The sequence below is a fragment of the Accipiter gentilis genome, chromosome 13 (assembly GCF_929443795.1).
Source record: "Accipiter gentilis chromosome 13, bAccGen1.1, whole genome shotgun sequence".
Classification (NCBI taxonomy): domain Eukaryota; kingdom Metazoa; phylum Chordata; class Aves; order Accipitriformes; family Accipitridae; genus Astur; species Astur gentilis.
In genome coordinates, this window is record NC_064892.1 from 30,495,119 (window position 1) to 30,511,482 (window position 16,364).

Below are 16,364 nucleotides of genomic sequence, written 5' to 3' on the forward strand. Positions count from 1 at the left end.
AGGTCTGGAAAGAAAGATTTTATAAAGCTGCTGCTGCTAGTAAAGGATTTACAACCCAAATGCCAACACATGCAACAAGTTTTCTCCCTTTATCCTAAATGTCTTTCAGTGTTTGCTCTTCTTTCTCCCCCCCCCCCGCCGCCCCCCGCCAAAGAAAAACACAAATTTTGCCCTTAAGGGATATCATCATTAAAGAAAGAAACAGTGCAGTCAAAGCTTAGCATGACACAGATCATTCAACAGTTGTGCAATTACTCTGAAAAGCTACTTATTTTTGAACACAGAGCTTTCACTCACCACAGGCCCGAGGCATCACGATCAGATCTGTATCTGCAGTATCTCAACGAGTCTGATCTAGGGCTTTTGCTCATTATGGAAGCTGTAGCCCTGTGTGAGGTTTCCATCTCGGTTCAAAGAGTTTCTAAAGCATTTTGGAGCTGGGTTGGCTTTAAAAGGTATTACCAAATCATAATAAATTCCAAGAACGAATTAAAAGTTGGTTTGGAAACCTCTCATCCCCTGAATCCACCCAGTTTTGGTTTTGTTTAAGGTTTACAAGTCACTTTCCCTGCAGAATTCCTACAGACTAATGGAACAGTAAGCGATTACAGAGGCAACAAGGAAAGCAATAATACCCAAAGTGCTCTCAGGTAAGCCAAGCAAATGAAACAGACCATATTACAAACATGAACATTTTTGAGAATTATTATTTAGGGCCAGATACAACTCCCACAGACCCTGAGTGTGATCCGAGAGCAGGGTGTGACCACCTAGATGGAAAAGTTGATTCCCATTGGTTTTTCTGAGCAGATTTCTATAAAAATGCTGTTCAGTACTACCTTTGAAAGCAGCAAGAAATCAAATTTTTCTCTGTTATATAGCTGCATAGAAAAACATATTGAAATGCAGGGGAGTGTTTTCTACCCTCTAAATCATTGTGATCGTGGGCCACCGTGCTTATAACACTATCGTTCTGGCTGACAAGGACATAGCATTAGCTACAGGCTCCTCACCGCTCCTTGCCATGCCAACACTACAGGAGTCAAGACGTTATTATTCTGCTCCTTTTACAGTCTCTTAAATATCAACTTTTTGTTTTGTTTTGCTTTCTTAAACTTTCCATGAACCTGAGCTCCTCCTGACCCAAAAGCCCCAGTAATTCTACTGACCCTTTGCTAAGTGTGCTTCTAGAAACGTCCACAGCTATAGCTCACATATTAGCAACCTGGGTGGGAGCAATCGATTGCAGGGCCTTTTAGGGTAATGCAGTTTCCACACATACTGAAAGACATAGTGGTGAGGTGAAAATGACTTACAGGCCCAATTCCTTTCTGCAGTTCAACTCTATAAACTGCCATAATTCACTTCAAAGGAAAGACGAATGGGTTACTTTACATTTATACAACAGTAACAGAACAGAGCAAAGTCCTAAACATCTTGCGAGAAACAAAAATAATTTTTCACAACACTTGCTCCGGACTAAAATTAGGTTTTAATTTGGTTTGCATGTGTTCGAGATAAAAAAGATAACAAGTCGGCACAGGAGTCTACATGGTGAAATAGTCAGAATGCAATAGAGTTTACAGACCTGTACGAAGGAAGGTAACTTCTCAGCGGCCCCATCATGGTATTTCCAAGGGAACGTTACAAATTCTCATGGCCAATCCTGCAAGAAGTGGAAAGAATAGTTAAAACTAGAGAGTTTCCAAAGGAAAAGCAAATAAGATCAGCTGTCTCCTTGGATACGCAATGCTAGAAGTCAGTGTAGAATTGGCTTAGAGGATGTTAAACATTTTAAACTCTGGAAGCAGCAAGATCATAACAATTGTTTGAATATAATGAAGTCCAAGTTAAATAAAATACAAAATGGTAAGTTGTTTTTAAAGACATGTTATTGAAAACAGTCTTGATAAAAATGCAATGAACATGTGGCACTGGATTGGGAAGAAAAGAAAAAAGATAGAATACTGCACCAATTTATATTCCCTTTGAACTGTCTGTAATACAGACCTTAAAGTGCATTTTCAAACATATAGCATATCAAAGAAGCAGACATTTATTTCTAGCCATGGCACTTCTAGGCTTTTGGTAAATGAAACCAGAAATAGTCTAGTGGAACTGTGCTGTGTGACAAAGCATGTACTGATGGGTTCTGCCCAACGTCGGTAAACAATTGTTTTTTCCTCTAACCGAAGGAAAGAATTTCAGCAGTAAACAAATGCCTCGCGTCTTGCATGAATTCTTCAACCGAGTCAAAGCAAACCTGTCTTTTCACACCTCCTGCATGTGCTATTCCAAGTCAAAATACAAGTTATATTCCCTGAGATCTATCAGTTGCTATGTTTTCGATTATGACAACCATGATACACAAGGGAGGATGATACACAAGACACTAAAGCTTTCTGCTATAATCCCCCTGGAATCCACACCCATTGTTGTCAGGATAATTATCCGGCTATCCCTGAGGCCAATTTTTGCAGTTTTCATATAAAAATCACCTCTTGCATAAGACATGAAATTTAAAATCATCCCCTTCATGGATATCATTGAGTCACTCCATTACCTCTGGGACAGATATAAATTATGCATTCTTTGATTCTCTTTAAAATTTTAGATGCACAAGGGGACAGAGGAGCATCTAAATGGTACTAAAAATATAAGGCATTCAAGAAAGAAACAATAACTTGTATGGTATTAACTGCTACAGTGCTCCGAAGGCTCCCTGCCTGGTCAAGAAAAGCACATAAAGCACTGAAACATAACAGCAGGCTTGCATGCTAATGGCTGCTAGTGACAAGGACTCATTGAATGTCACTGCTTCACATACTGCGTACTGTTCATTTTTCTTATCTGTGTGACCTCTCCTTTGAAATGACGGATGAAACTCCCATGAATTAGCATCTCCGCTTCTGGGCATTTGCCACCAAGAAGGCATTCAGTAACATCTCTACTAAAATACAAAAATAAAGCAAGGGAAGGGGGGGGGGGGGGGAATCATAATCTTAACAAAAAATAGTCACTATGTCTGTTAAAGGATACTCGGTGTGTACTGCAAAAGGGCTGCTTCTCTGAAGCCTCCTCGTTAGGTCAGTTTTTACCTCGATGCCCTTTAAGAGTATTGGCTTGTCACAATACATGCATTCACATTTCAGACTTGGCTAACATTTTCATAATTGGTGTGAATAAAAAGGAATAGCTGTTACTGCAAGAAAAAAAGAAATGTCTCTGTTCTGATGCCCTGCTGCTATGATGACCTATTTCACACTAGCATCTGTTCTCTTCTGATGAACCACTCCAGATGTAAGCTGGCAAAACAGCACTGCAAGTGTGTTACCCAGACGTCCACCGAGTGCTGCAGATGTTTTCTTCCATGCTTCACATCTAATGTGTGCCTGATTAATTTTTTCTTCATTATTTCAACTACTTGGCCTGCAGAATTTCCTATGAAGTTTGCAGAAACTGGGATCCAATCTGCAGCCATAAGGAGCAGCTCCCTTTGTGCGAGCAGGTTCATTAACGTCTGAAATAACCAGCCAAAAGAGCCTTGGTCTGAATTGCCAAAAGAAATGCAAACTTCAGTAATGTATTATGCCTTAATATTATTTGCCTGAGGATTTAACACAACGCTCATTTCAATTTCAAAATTACAGATGTTTGTAATATTCAGACGCATCAGGCTGACCAAAAATATTATGCCCGTTCTCTGCCTCAAGCCCTTGACCTGAATGAGGTTAGTGACAGGGATATGAATGACTTCAGCGGTAAATGAAACACAAAAGTAGTTTTATCGTGAAGTACAATATTTCTTCTGTCACTTAACCATTTTTTTTTTCCCTTCTCAAAATTACAGGGTAGACTGCAAATCTTCAAGGCTAGCAGCCGCTACGACAGCCTAAGTGCCATTTAAAAGAATAATAATTTATGAGACGCCTTGGTACAATAGCAAAGGTCACAGAGAAGACTCCCCAGGGAGGAGAGGATGACAAAGGTTACAAAGATGACTAAAGACTCGCCTACAGGAAGGGATTTTCTTGGAAGGAAGATGTTTTGTTGCAACAGCTTCATCCAACCTCACACGCAGTCGCCTCATCCAAACGAACAGTTCACCTTTACGGTAGCTGTAAGGCATCGCTTACGAAATACGCTTCTGAAATTCGTGGCTGAGCAGTTTGGCCACGTACGTGCCCAGGGTCCACGGAGGTGCTGCCAGATGGAGGATGCTGTGGGTCTGTCCCACAGGGCACAAGGGAATGCCTAGTGATGGATTTGATCCCACCTGGGGGATCCAACTTGAAAAATCTCCTGAAGCTTTGCAAACCAGTCCCCAAATAGATGCCGCTTTTGGGGCAGCCAGTACCATTTGTAGACCTCTAACAGACCACCACTGACTGGTGCAGTTTCTCTTAGAAGCCATGTGAAGAGTTGGTATATGAGGAGCCCGAGACACATGGTTGACACATTGCTCGCAGGCAGTTGTAAATTTGCACGCCAGCCATCACGCTACACAGCAGTTTGGGCTTTTTCTTGCCACAGCTACAGTATTCTCCCCCTTCAGCTGCCGCAACTAACAGAAAAAAACCAGACGAGGATGAAGACAAGCAGGAACAACTCTTCTTGGCACAGCTCCACTCTCCGCAGCATCATCTCTGGGCTCATAAAATACGCATTAACTGGTGGGAGAAGCTGGCGCTGCAAACCTGGGGGTAACCGGCGGTGTCTGCAGAACATCAGAGCAATAAAGAAAAGCTTAACCTGAAGCCAGCATGCAATACAAGACAACTCTTATCTCTTCAGAAATGTGCGGCCATAACCATTTTGAAAACTGACAGCTTCCAACTGCTCCTGATCGGTTGTGGGAAGTTTTCTGCAGCCAGATCAATGGCTGACACTCGTGGAGGAGGTCTGCATGGCTCTGAAGGGTACAGATGTACTATGTGCCAGTCAAGAAGAGGTTATCGATTGCTTTGAGTATAAAGGATTATGCTTAATTGCTGTAGGACAACTGCTCGAGCCCATCTTCCTGGTATTTGATCTCCATGCCAGGCCTCCCAGTTCCTAAAGAGGTACCTGAGAGTCGGGTAACCATTCAGGTAGATTTACCCAAGGCAGTATTTGGGGACTCTCCTCTAATTTCTATACTAAAGTAGGGCAATCTGCCGAAGGGGACTAATGCCACGGACGTTCATAATATCTGCATTCCCTTGCTCCGGCAGTCCCTGGTCCATCACCGTGGCCGATGAAGCCTTTGGCTGGCTATTTAGATCACAGAACATTTTTACAGTCCCATAACCGCACACCGACGACAGCGGAGTACAGCATCTTTTACCCCGCACGTCACCTGCAGGAAGAAGGGACCGGCAGAGGCGCGTCGCAAACAAAACGAATAACCCAGGCGATGCCCGTTCCCAGGCGACAAATCCACCGGGCACACTGCCAGGGAGCCCTCCTGAATCTGGCCGAGAAAGGGAACCGGCATTTCCAACGCGCGCTTCGCCTAACGCTTACGGCTGCTTACTCCGGCGCAGCAGCAACCTCGCAGTGCCAAGCCTTGGCGGGCTCTTCGTGTGGGGTTTTATACTCTCCCGTGTCGGTTTTGCGTGCTCTGTCTTCCTTTATTAATTTTAAACAGAATGGGGAGGATGTAAATTCACTATTGGGGATATGTCAGTGTTTGCTCAACATGCTCTATATACCTTTATTAATTTTGTATTGAATGGTGGATGTGATTTCACTCTGGGGGAAAATCAGGGATAGTGAAAAGTCTTTCCCACAGCAGGGCAGCAGTGGGGAAGGGGAGGTTATTTCTCTGGGGGTTTGTTTTGAGGGATTTGCATGCTTTCACGGGTTTCACGGGAACTTGTGCTTTCATGAACAGGCAGTTTCGGTGCCATGACCTACTGGTCTGAAGAGGTTGATTATCTTAATGTAGCATTTGTTATGCAAGCCTTACAGCTTACAGTACATTTTAAAAGCAGCAGATGATACCTTTTTATACTGCAAGAATAGTATGTAAAGTGGGAAGTTAAAAAGCTTTCAAAATTGAGACTTATTTCCAAACAAGACTTATTTTTTAACAGTACAAATGCATAAAAAACACATGAACTACAAAAGGGCGGTTGTTTGACGCAGGTTCACAAAGTTTAACTCTTGGCTCATGGCAAAAATTGCCTCAATCGGGGTGACCAGCTTGGCAGCCTGTCTTTTCCACTCCTGCGATTCCCAGCCCTCCGACAAGCCGACACTTGGCTTGGAGCGTGCAGGGACACGCGATGCCCTGGACTGCTGTTCCCTTAGGCTTGTCGGAGATGTTGCACAGAGTTGCTCACTTGTAAATAGCTCTTTGCTATTTACTTTTAATTCACACAGCAAGCTTACACACCATCATAGCACATCACTTTTTTTCTAGATTCTTGGTCCTAGTATTTCAAGACTCTTGGTCCCAGTGTATCTTTAGTCACCAGTATCATGAAAATGAAGGGAATGTCCCCTTACTGTCTTATTTACTTTTCTGGTAAAAATTCCCAGAGGAAAAAAAAATTTCACGCCTCCCTCAATTTCCAGAGGTTCCCAAGTCTTAATTTGTTCATACTCAGCTTTGCCAAATGCTGGGAAATAGTAAACAGTGGAGTCCTGACGGGTCTGGCCCTTTCACATATGATAGCCAAAAGGCAAGGAAACTACAGGTGCTGTTTACTGTTCAGATTTTCATTGCAAAAAAATTCTGTATTTTTTCACCGACATTTCTGCAATGCCAGGTACAGAGCCTGCTTCCACTTTTGGAAACCTCTGCGCATCCTAGGTCTCTTTTCCTCTTCTCCTACTGACTTTCAGGGCACAAAGTCTGGGAGTTTGTAGCTCCTCTTCAGAGGATAGAAGCCAGCCTCATGTTTACCGCACAGGGCAATCCGGATTGGGATTCCTCTGCGATTCCTCAGTCCAGGGATCTGTTGTGGGAAGGGGGCCGCGGGGCGAAGGTATCAAGGAACAGCAATTTGGGGACAGTTTGCTATACAAGGAAGGGAAGGGAATATTCACATGGGCATTCTAATGCTTTTGTTTGCCCTTCCCCAGGCAGCTGTGATGTGGAGGACATCGGACCAGACAGCAAAAGACCCGTTTTACTGATCAGAAGATGCGGCAGTAAGATTTATACTTATAAATAAGGACTTCCTAGGATTTATGCTGTTGAACAGTGCCTTACCGAGATTACTGCCCACAGCAAACTTGAAATGGCGAACTGAATTAATTATTTGTTTGAACAAAACATGTTATAGACTTGAAAACTGAATTATGGACTAGCTGGGTCTCACTGCACATGTTTATGGTACAAGCCATTCTTTTCCTAACCTGGTGCAGCTGGCACATGAACTGCTTGCGTGATTGATGGCAGGGGCAGAAAGTTTCTGCACTGAGAAGCACAGTTCCCATTTTGAGCATTGGAAAGAGCAGAACTGCTTCAATTGAAAAATGAGTGAGGGAAACAGGAAACAAAGAGGCTAGGGGACTGCAGCTGGCTGTCACGGCCTCTGTAGGTCATCGCTTTTATACTTGCTGAATACAGCTGGATTTTGAACAAGCGGGACGGAAAGAGGAAGGGCAGGATTTGGAAACTGGCTCACATTCATCCAAGATGATAAAACGCAACCCGGGAAAAAAAAGTAGTAAATACCAGGTACGTGTCCCAGCACCCAGTGCTAGCAGCCTTTAATAAAGGCAAATGCAGTGATGCTCACCAGGCTCCTTGCGGTGCTGTCAGCAGCCCGGGTGTTCCCAGAGACTGAAGGCAGGCAGGGAGCAAAAAAAGTGAGGCAGCCCTGCCTAGCTGCGAGTGCCTTGTTCGGGATCCTGCTTATTACCCCACGTTGTTTGTCTATTAGCTGTGTCCTGGACAAACCACAGCTCAGCAGTGGTACTCTGTGCCCAGTTCCTCTCCAGGTCCTCCAAAAATAGAAGAGGAGCTGGCTAGACTTCTGGTTTCTGTCCTTCACCTTCCTGCAAGCCACCTTGCTCTCCTCTCTTTCAGTGCCACTGTTTATAAAGCTCTGGAGGGGAATTTCATTCTGCCATCACCTCTCCTCACCCTGCAGAAGAGAAGGCTCAGGGTTGTCCTCATCACAGTATTCCAGTACTTAAAGGGTGGCTGCAAAGAGGATGGAGGCTCTCTCTTCGTGAGGAGCCACATGGAAAAGACAAAGGGCAACAGGTACGAGTTGCACGAGGAGAGGTTTTGCCTCGATATAAGAAATAAAAGTTTTTATAGTGAGAACAAGCAATCACTGGAACAACCTCCCCAGGGACATGGCAGAGTCCCCATCACTGGAGGTTTTCAAAATGCAATTGGACAGGGTGCTAGATAATCTCATCCAGGCTCTCTTTCCCACAAAACGTTGACCAGATGATCTTCTGAGGTCTCCTCCAACCTGGGCTGTTCTATGATTAGCTAATCCCCCAAATGCTACTTCTCTGGACACTGATTGCCAGAGCTTCCCATCCAGGCCTCCAAAGCTGCCCATACGATCTACTCTCTCCCTCTGAGGATAAGGTTATCATAGAATAATTTACATTGGAAGGGACCCCTGGGGGTCATCTGCTCCAACCTGCTGCTCAGAGCAGGTTGCTCAGGGTCTTCTCCAGTCAAGTGTTGAATATGTTTGAGGATGGAGATTTCACAGCGTCTCTGGGCAATTTGTGTCAGTGTTTGACCACATCCATGGTGAATTTTTTTCCCCAAAATATATATATAATCAGAATTTCCTATGTTCCAAATTGTGTCTGTTGCTTCCTCTCCTATCACCATGCACCTTTGAAAAGAGTCTGGCTCTGATTTACCTATCCCCCTCCCCTTAGGTAGTCATAAATCCCCCATAGGTCTTATTTAGGCTGTAAGATCCCCCAATGACCTTCTCTTCATCTGAACAGTCCCAGATCTCTCCAATTCTTCTCGTACATCCTCTGCTGCAGCTCGCTGTGCATCTTGGTGACCCTCCAGGGGACTTGCTCCAGTATGTCCGTGCCTTTCTTGTACTGGGGAGCCCAAAACCAGACACAGGACTTCAGATGTGGTCTCCCACGCACTGAACAGAGAGCAATACTCACTTCCCGCTAAGCCAGGTCCAGCTGAAAGCATTCAGGAGGCTGCAGAGCACCGAGCTAGAGCAAAATGCCCTAAAATGTGTGCCCAAATGTGAGCAAAATACACGGAATTTTGCTATGAGTGGACTAGCACTGAAACAAGGAGATGCGAGTTGGCCAGCTGAGCCCAGAGAAGTAGCAGGCACACAGGCAAGTCAGACCAGCCAGTTGAGAGAGACTGTACAGAAATGAGGGGAGAAAAGTAGGGAACACCATAATATTTCAGAGCACATAACCACTTGAATACTATAGTATGAAGCAGCTACAACGGAGCTTAAATTACTGCTGATCCTAACAGGAATAAAACCAGTCATAATTTGCCCATTATAATATAATAAGGAACTGCATCACACAAACACAGATTTTCTTAATATCAGCATAGTATGATTAAATGCTGTATAGCACCAGCATGAACAGATCATAAAATGGGCCAAAAGTGGTATAAACCAATTGACTGCAGTGGCATTTCTGTAACCCAGTATTAAAAAAAAAAAAAAAAAAAAAAAAAAAAAAAAGACTGCAATCCATTAAATCTTTGTCAAGAGATTACATATTTGCATCTTCTATCCAGACCAACGGTATTCTGCAAATAAAATCATTCATTGTTCTCCACAGCTGAATCTCCGATACACAATACTGCACCTCCATATACCTAAAAATGAGACAACTAATAACAGGAGGGAAGAATTTTTAAGAGATGCCGGGAAGGCAGCGCACATGCATGTGGGAGGAAAAATAGTGATGCATCTACCGTCTTTGTGAGTAACTCTCTCATCAAAGAGCCATTTTAGTATTAACACCATGAAGTCTGCCTGAGACACGGTAGCAGCAATAAGTCTAGAGAAAACAACAGCCCGGAGGAGAATGCTTTTATCAGGACTGCAAATGCTGGTTCTGTTAACGAAAAAAGCAACTTGGCATTATCATGGGTTATTTACAGTGGCAACAGCAGCACAAATTGAGTCCCCACCCAGAGCTGATCATAAGGAGCAATGGAAAGCAAAACTTCGGTTTCTTTTTACTTTGTTACTGGAGGAAAAGAATGAGAATGAAGGAGGCTCTTAGGTCAGGAATAGTGCTCAAAGCACTGGAGCAGCTGGCAAAAGTTCCCAATCAGTGCAATGATTTGGGAAATCTGCACATGAAGTACAAATTCCGGTTAATATATTTAAGATATTATTCAGATGAGTAACTGTCACGAATACTTTTCTGCCAACGTGGATTTACTGTGTGAACAAGATTTTCAACAGGTGCCTTCCAGATAAGAAACATCATCCACTTCTTCCATTTTCCTGGAGGGAAGGCATTAACATGTCAGAAGTTAATGAGTTATATAAACTTAATCTTTTTTTTTTTTCTTTTTTTTATTTTGCTTTAACTTTGCCCTCTCTTGCAAAAGGCTTATTCTGATTTCTTTTGATACTGGTTTCTTACAGAGATTTACTTACGATAAAGTCTTGTCCTTGACCCAGCAAAATTTATGAACTGATGATATCAGATGACCAGTTTTACACAAAGAGAGAAGTGGTCCTTTGGACTGAACTACCTTCTCTAAAACCAAGGTCCATGACTTTAAACACAGTTGCAAAATGCTTCCCGCGGGGGTAGAAGCACTTGCCATGTTTCTATTTTTTTAAAATAATCTGATGGGACTGGGGCCACAAAGCGATTTTTGTGGTTGGAAGAGGTTAACAGCACAACTAAGGTTTAAAACTGCTGTCTTGAACTATTTAGAGAAGTGCAAAGCCACGATTTGGAAATACTTTCTTTTTTGGACTACAGACTGGAGGAACAAGCAGTGCTCGTGGAGGTTCCCAAAGGCTATTTCTTACTAGATAAACTGTTGGGATGGAGATTTGCTGGAGTTTCTTGCTGGCCTCCACTTTCACTCCCAGCCACTGTGTGTCACATAATTAAGCCTGGAGGGGATCCATCGTGTCTCGCCATGCCAGTGTTCACATGCCACAGGTTCTGCTTGAGATGAGAGGAGGCTTTCTAGCTATCTGTCAGCAAGAATCAGCAAAGACGTGTGAGGGATTCTGTGACTCCACGACATCACAGTAACGAGCAGGCAGATGCCCTTCACAGAAGGAAGGGTCATTATTTTTCCGAACAGTTTCCCTACCCGCATCACCAGCCTGCTCGCTTCCAGTTTAGCAAGCTGCTGAAATCAGCCTGACAGAGACTTAAAGAAACAAAAGTATAATTAAGATCTGTTAGATTTGTAACATGCCTTTGCCATGTTACCACTGACTTTGGAGCCTGCAACTACTGGCAAAACGCTTTCAGCAAAGAAAAACTTGAATTAAATAAAAATTAACACACACACCCCCACCCAAAAAAACCCCAGCAATCATGTATCAGGGGGTGTCTTCCAAGGGAGAATCTTAATGGCATCCTTTCACGTCTCTCTAGCCTTGCATATGGAAAATTTCGGCAAAGCCAGCCTCTGTCCACTGAACACCAAAAAGCAGCAAGAATTCTGTATTGGAATAAATTCTGAAAGCACTTGTTCTTGCACAAACACTAAAATTGCAAAGTGTCTGCACTCAAGCAACTACAGCCATGCAAACTAAGATCATATTTTGAACAAAACAGATTCCTCCTGTGCCTGCAAGTGACTTGTATGTACATTTGTAACATGCCCACCGCTAAAGCAACTGAGCCATGAGCTAATAACGGAGCTAATAACAGAATAATGGAGAAGCTGCATGCACAGGCAGTTCTTATACTGAAGACTGTGTCAGTACAAACAGAGGTCACCTCTGGAACAGACGGAGACAGAGCCTCCAGTAGCCTAGTCCTAAGAGCCATACTTTCAAAGAACAGCCACCATTTGTGCAGCTGAACTTCTGTGTTTGCAAGTACACATGCATATTCAAGTTCCTAAAAGCAAGAAATTAGTGAGGGAAGAAATGTCTCATAAAGCATTTCCAAAACCAGGGACGGTCTGCATGTATGGCAGAATACGATGTATTTTGCACCCTAAAAACACAAGTGGGGCTCTTGCCTGAAATACAATCTTCTGCTTTTGTACGTGCTCTCCAGTTAGACTGAAATATTTCAATTCAGTTTTTTAAGCTTTTGAACATATAACCTGTTAAAGAATTAGAAAGGGATTTCCATAGGGTATAAAGGGGTCACGAAGAAAGCCTAAGCCTGTTTTGATAATTAGTTCAACAAAAGAAATCCTTACACATACTTGAGTACAAGTTTGCAAAGACAAATATCCAGATTTCTGCAAACGTCATTTCAGGTAAAGGTTCATAATTCATACTGTTCCTTTAGATATCCAGCTGTATATCCAACAGGAATTAGAATAGGAAGAAAATCTGTTTGGGTTTGGTTTGGTTGCCTGGAATCTGCCACCTTTAAAATCAACATGTTAAAAACACTAGTTTCCATCTGCCAACAGCACCACAGCATGTATAGTGTTTTAAGTGCAGAAGAGGATACACATTCCCTCAGAAAACCCAGGCTATTCTTTTTCGGACATATTTTGATGATGTTTCCTGCAAGTTTCCAAGTGATGGCTGGTCCGCAAGCTCTGGCACAAAACAGCAGACAGCTGGGTGTGGACTAGACAGCATGTGGACAGGAGTCAGGCTAAGGACAGCACTCGAGCCAGAATGGTTGTTTCTGCACTGGAAATAAGGCTCTCATTTCTAAAGCATCTGCAGGTTACTCCCCCTCAAGGAAAAAAAAAAAAAAGAACAACAACAAAAAAGCAACACTGGATTTTAAAACACAGTCTTTAAATCTACTTAAAGTTACATTGTAAGAGGATTTATGACTAAGATGGGGAGAAAATAAAGCTTCGAAATTATTACTTGCAATTTTGAGGAGGATATCACAGAAACTATGTTTAAAGGTCCAATCCTGGCAGCCACACGCAAGTAAATTGTTCTGTACAGCTCAGTAGCACCCACTTTCACGAACAAGGATATGTGGCTAGAGACAGGCTTGCAGGATTAAACTGGTTGCTTCATTAGCGGCAGAAATTTCCTCCAATTAGTCAGAGAGCTGGAAATGTCCTGCTTCAAATAAAACCCAGGAACATATAATAGTTAATATATATTTGTAGGGCAGCTTGAAAAACTCTTATGAAAAAATGTTTTTAAAAATCTTTTTCCCCGCTGAACAGCTCAGAGAAGTGTGTCCCTGACAAAGGCCCATAAGGGGCCAAAACACTGGTTATTTGTTCTCTTTTGCTCTTTACAAATGAAGCAAAATACAGTTAATACATTATGCATGTCTTTGAGCATATTTTTATTTAGCCTGGTTTGGTTTATTGTGCCTTGGGAACTTTCACTTTGTTTTGTTGTGCCTTGGGAACTTTGATTTGATTTTGTTTTTCTGGTTATTAATAAAATTGAAATATTAGGGCAGGACATCAACCAATCTACAGTGCCTGAGATTTGTTTAAGTTTCAATGAAATGGCCTCTCAAAGTCTCTTTTCCACTCCCTTATCTTATCAGTCACCAAACCACTCTCAACAAGCCGGCCTGTCACAGGAGCAGTGTGGACCAGTTGCTATTAGTCATTTCATTTCCCGTTAAGATGATGTGTTGTTTCATCCGCAGCAATAAGATAGACTTTTCCAATAACATGGTCTAGGGTCTCAGTACTGTGGGTAGAGAAGCTATTCTGTGCCTTATGCTTTCAGAATTACCATTAAGGTAGTGCTTAAAACAGATGAGCACATTAAACAAGCAAAAGACAATCCCCTGTCGCGAGGAATTTACTCTTATTGCAGAAGCGGAAGAGTGAGAGTGAACAGCAAAGCCTGAGGGAGAAAGGAGGGGAAGAGAGGACAATTGTCATGAGATTAGCCACTTAATTACAAGTCACCACATTCACATCTTGATACTACTTTTTCATTTGATTTTGGGATGGGGGAGTATCTTTTGGCATTTAGCAGCAATTTGCGTTCCCCTGGGAACATACAGGAAAGGGGGGGAGTAAGAACAGATCAAGGAAAGTAGGACCAAAGAAGTGGGAAGCAGGGTTGGTGGCTGAAGGTTTTTGATGGCGCTGAAAGCCAAGTCCAGACTAAGTGACAAACCAAGTGAAGCAGAGAAGAAGAAAAGCCTTTGAAATGAAGATATGCAAGGGCAGGAGTACAGGAATGGGTGGTCCCACAGCAGGGCTGAGGGGTAGGCTTTCCCCCGGCAGCATTCGACTCTATCCTGCTCTACCCCACTGCCTGGAGCGCAGCATCCGTACACAACCGCTACCATAAACCGGTATTCTTGGGATGCCAAGTTTCCTCTTATCCCAAGACGATATCCTCAGTCAGTTCCAAACTGTCCCAAAAAGACTTCCAACCTGGGGCAAAGAGTGCCTACGTGGACACCCTCCTGGACGGTCGCTTTTTATTTTTGCTGAAGGATGCACAGAAATTGTCAGTCTGTTTGTATACCTCTAGACAGCAATCTACAAATGTGCTGCTCTCCTTCTTATACAGCGACAAGACAATTTGGACCGAACCAGCCCTGTTCCTGGCTCTTCAAAGGCTTCAAGCCTGTAGGTCCCACGCCGCAGAACAAACTGTTCTGAAACTCTCAGCGGAGAGACTGTCCCAGTCCTTCACCAGGTGGAGGAAGACTGTTCCAGGACGTCATCCTCCTCTGTCCTCCTGTTTGAGCACCAATCCAATGGAGCTGCTCTACTGTGAACGGCACCCGGGGGTGGAAATGATCTGCTACGGACCAAGAAATTTGCAGTCTCTCCTATATGTGACCCACTTACAACCAAGCTCTCCTTCCTACCACTGATTCTACTTTTACGGTGGTGATTTTGGTTTGTTTCATTTGCTAAGGTTTGTTTTTATTTATTTATTTACTTACTTCCCCTGGGTCTGGTGGGACCCTGCAAAGGCGCAAATTAAATACTGGAGAGAAGCTCCTTAGATGCAAGCTGAAAGGGATCGTCTGGCTGCCCAGGTGAGGGAGAAGGGAAGGACTTCAGTGTCTCACAATTAAACTGTCTACTCCTGCCGGTCCCTATCCCTGCACTCTTCTCAGCTGCGCTTAGTTGTACAGCCGTACTCTTACCGTGAGGCCTCTCCCGGACACAGCTAACGTACCTGGGAACCGCACTCTGGTACGCCTGAACCGAGCAGGAAATTTCCTGCCTCACAGCCTGGGAATGAGCTGAAAAAGCTGGGAAGCTGGTACGGAAACCCTCAGTGGCAATTCCCACTAGCATCTTGGTATCCCTCCTCTAATAAAGCTTCCCCGGGTACCTCATATGGCTCCTACGAGATCCACAGCCAATTTAAGAGACAGTTGTTAAAGATGGACTGAAATGAGAGCCTTTGAATTGCCTTTCTGGTGATGTTACTTGTTCTTGGGCCTGATAATTCTCAGCAGCTTGGATGGCAAATGCTGACAGCTGAGGTCAGGCTGGTAAAGCCAGGTCTGAAAGACAGCTCAGGTTAACCCCAGGCTGCCCACCACCGTGCAGATCTTCAAGGGGGGTTTGCAAGTGTCTGTCAGGCATAGAGCAACGGCAAAAAGAAAGAAAAATAATGGGAGCCCCTGGTGGAAAAATGCACCTTTGGGTGGCCCTGAAAACAAGTGCCTTTGGCTGCTTTACTCCTAAACCTTGCTGGGACCATAAGCTTTTTGAGACTGAAAGCTATAAGGCATCTGACCAAGAGCCCTGAAGCTGACAGCACTGTGGAGACATCAGAAGCCACCATCAGCTCTTCAAACTACTGCCGCTGCAGTCACCGCTGCAGCAAAGCATGGGACAACGCTGCTAACTGCTGGGCTGCCAAGAGTCAAGTTTGTGGTTTGTGGTGCTGGCTGCAAAATGAAAAATCTCAGGATGTTTTTCAGAGACAGTTTTTTAACGGTGTAGGCAGTATGAGACTACTCACCTGGCCAAAAACCTGTGTCCACCATTATACAAGAGAGAAAGTTTCTCACTTGCCCCAGCTTCACCTGTAACTTCAAAGAAGTCCTTCAGGGAAACAACCACCCTTTTACCCTTTTCCGCTGAACCCAGCATCTGGGTGGATTCCCTCTCCTCTTGGCTGCTAACTGGAACTCATTCTCGTTGGTCCTCCTGTACAGGCTTTTGGAAGTCAAACTCCACCATACTCACAGGAGGTTTTCCCCATTTTCTGATTTTTCACCTCATTTTCTGATACACAGCCTCAGCATAAGCCCTCCTAACTCCAAACAAGCTGCCACAGTGACGGGGTACAGTACCACACTGGCTT

At 43.7% G+C, this 16,364-nt stretch overlaps 1 protein-coding gene across 7 annotated transcripts in view; it reads right to left on the bottom strand.

Moving 5' to 3' along the window:
* Window positions 1-16,364, bottom strand: part of ENOX1 (ecto-NOX disulfide-thiol exchanger 1) — a 378,564-nt gene that overhangs the window by 244,770 nt on the left and 117,430 nt on the right. For all 7 annotated transcript variants that reach the window (XM_049815788.1, XM_049815782.1, XM_049815789.1 and 4 more), the window contains one exon: window positions 1,589-1,666. The gene's annotated coding sequence lies outside the window, so the exon portion shown is untranslated. The remainder of the gene's footprint in view (window positions 1-1,588; window positions 1,667-16,364) is intronic.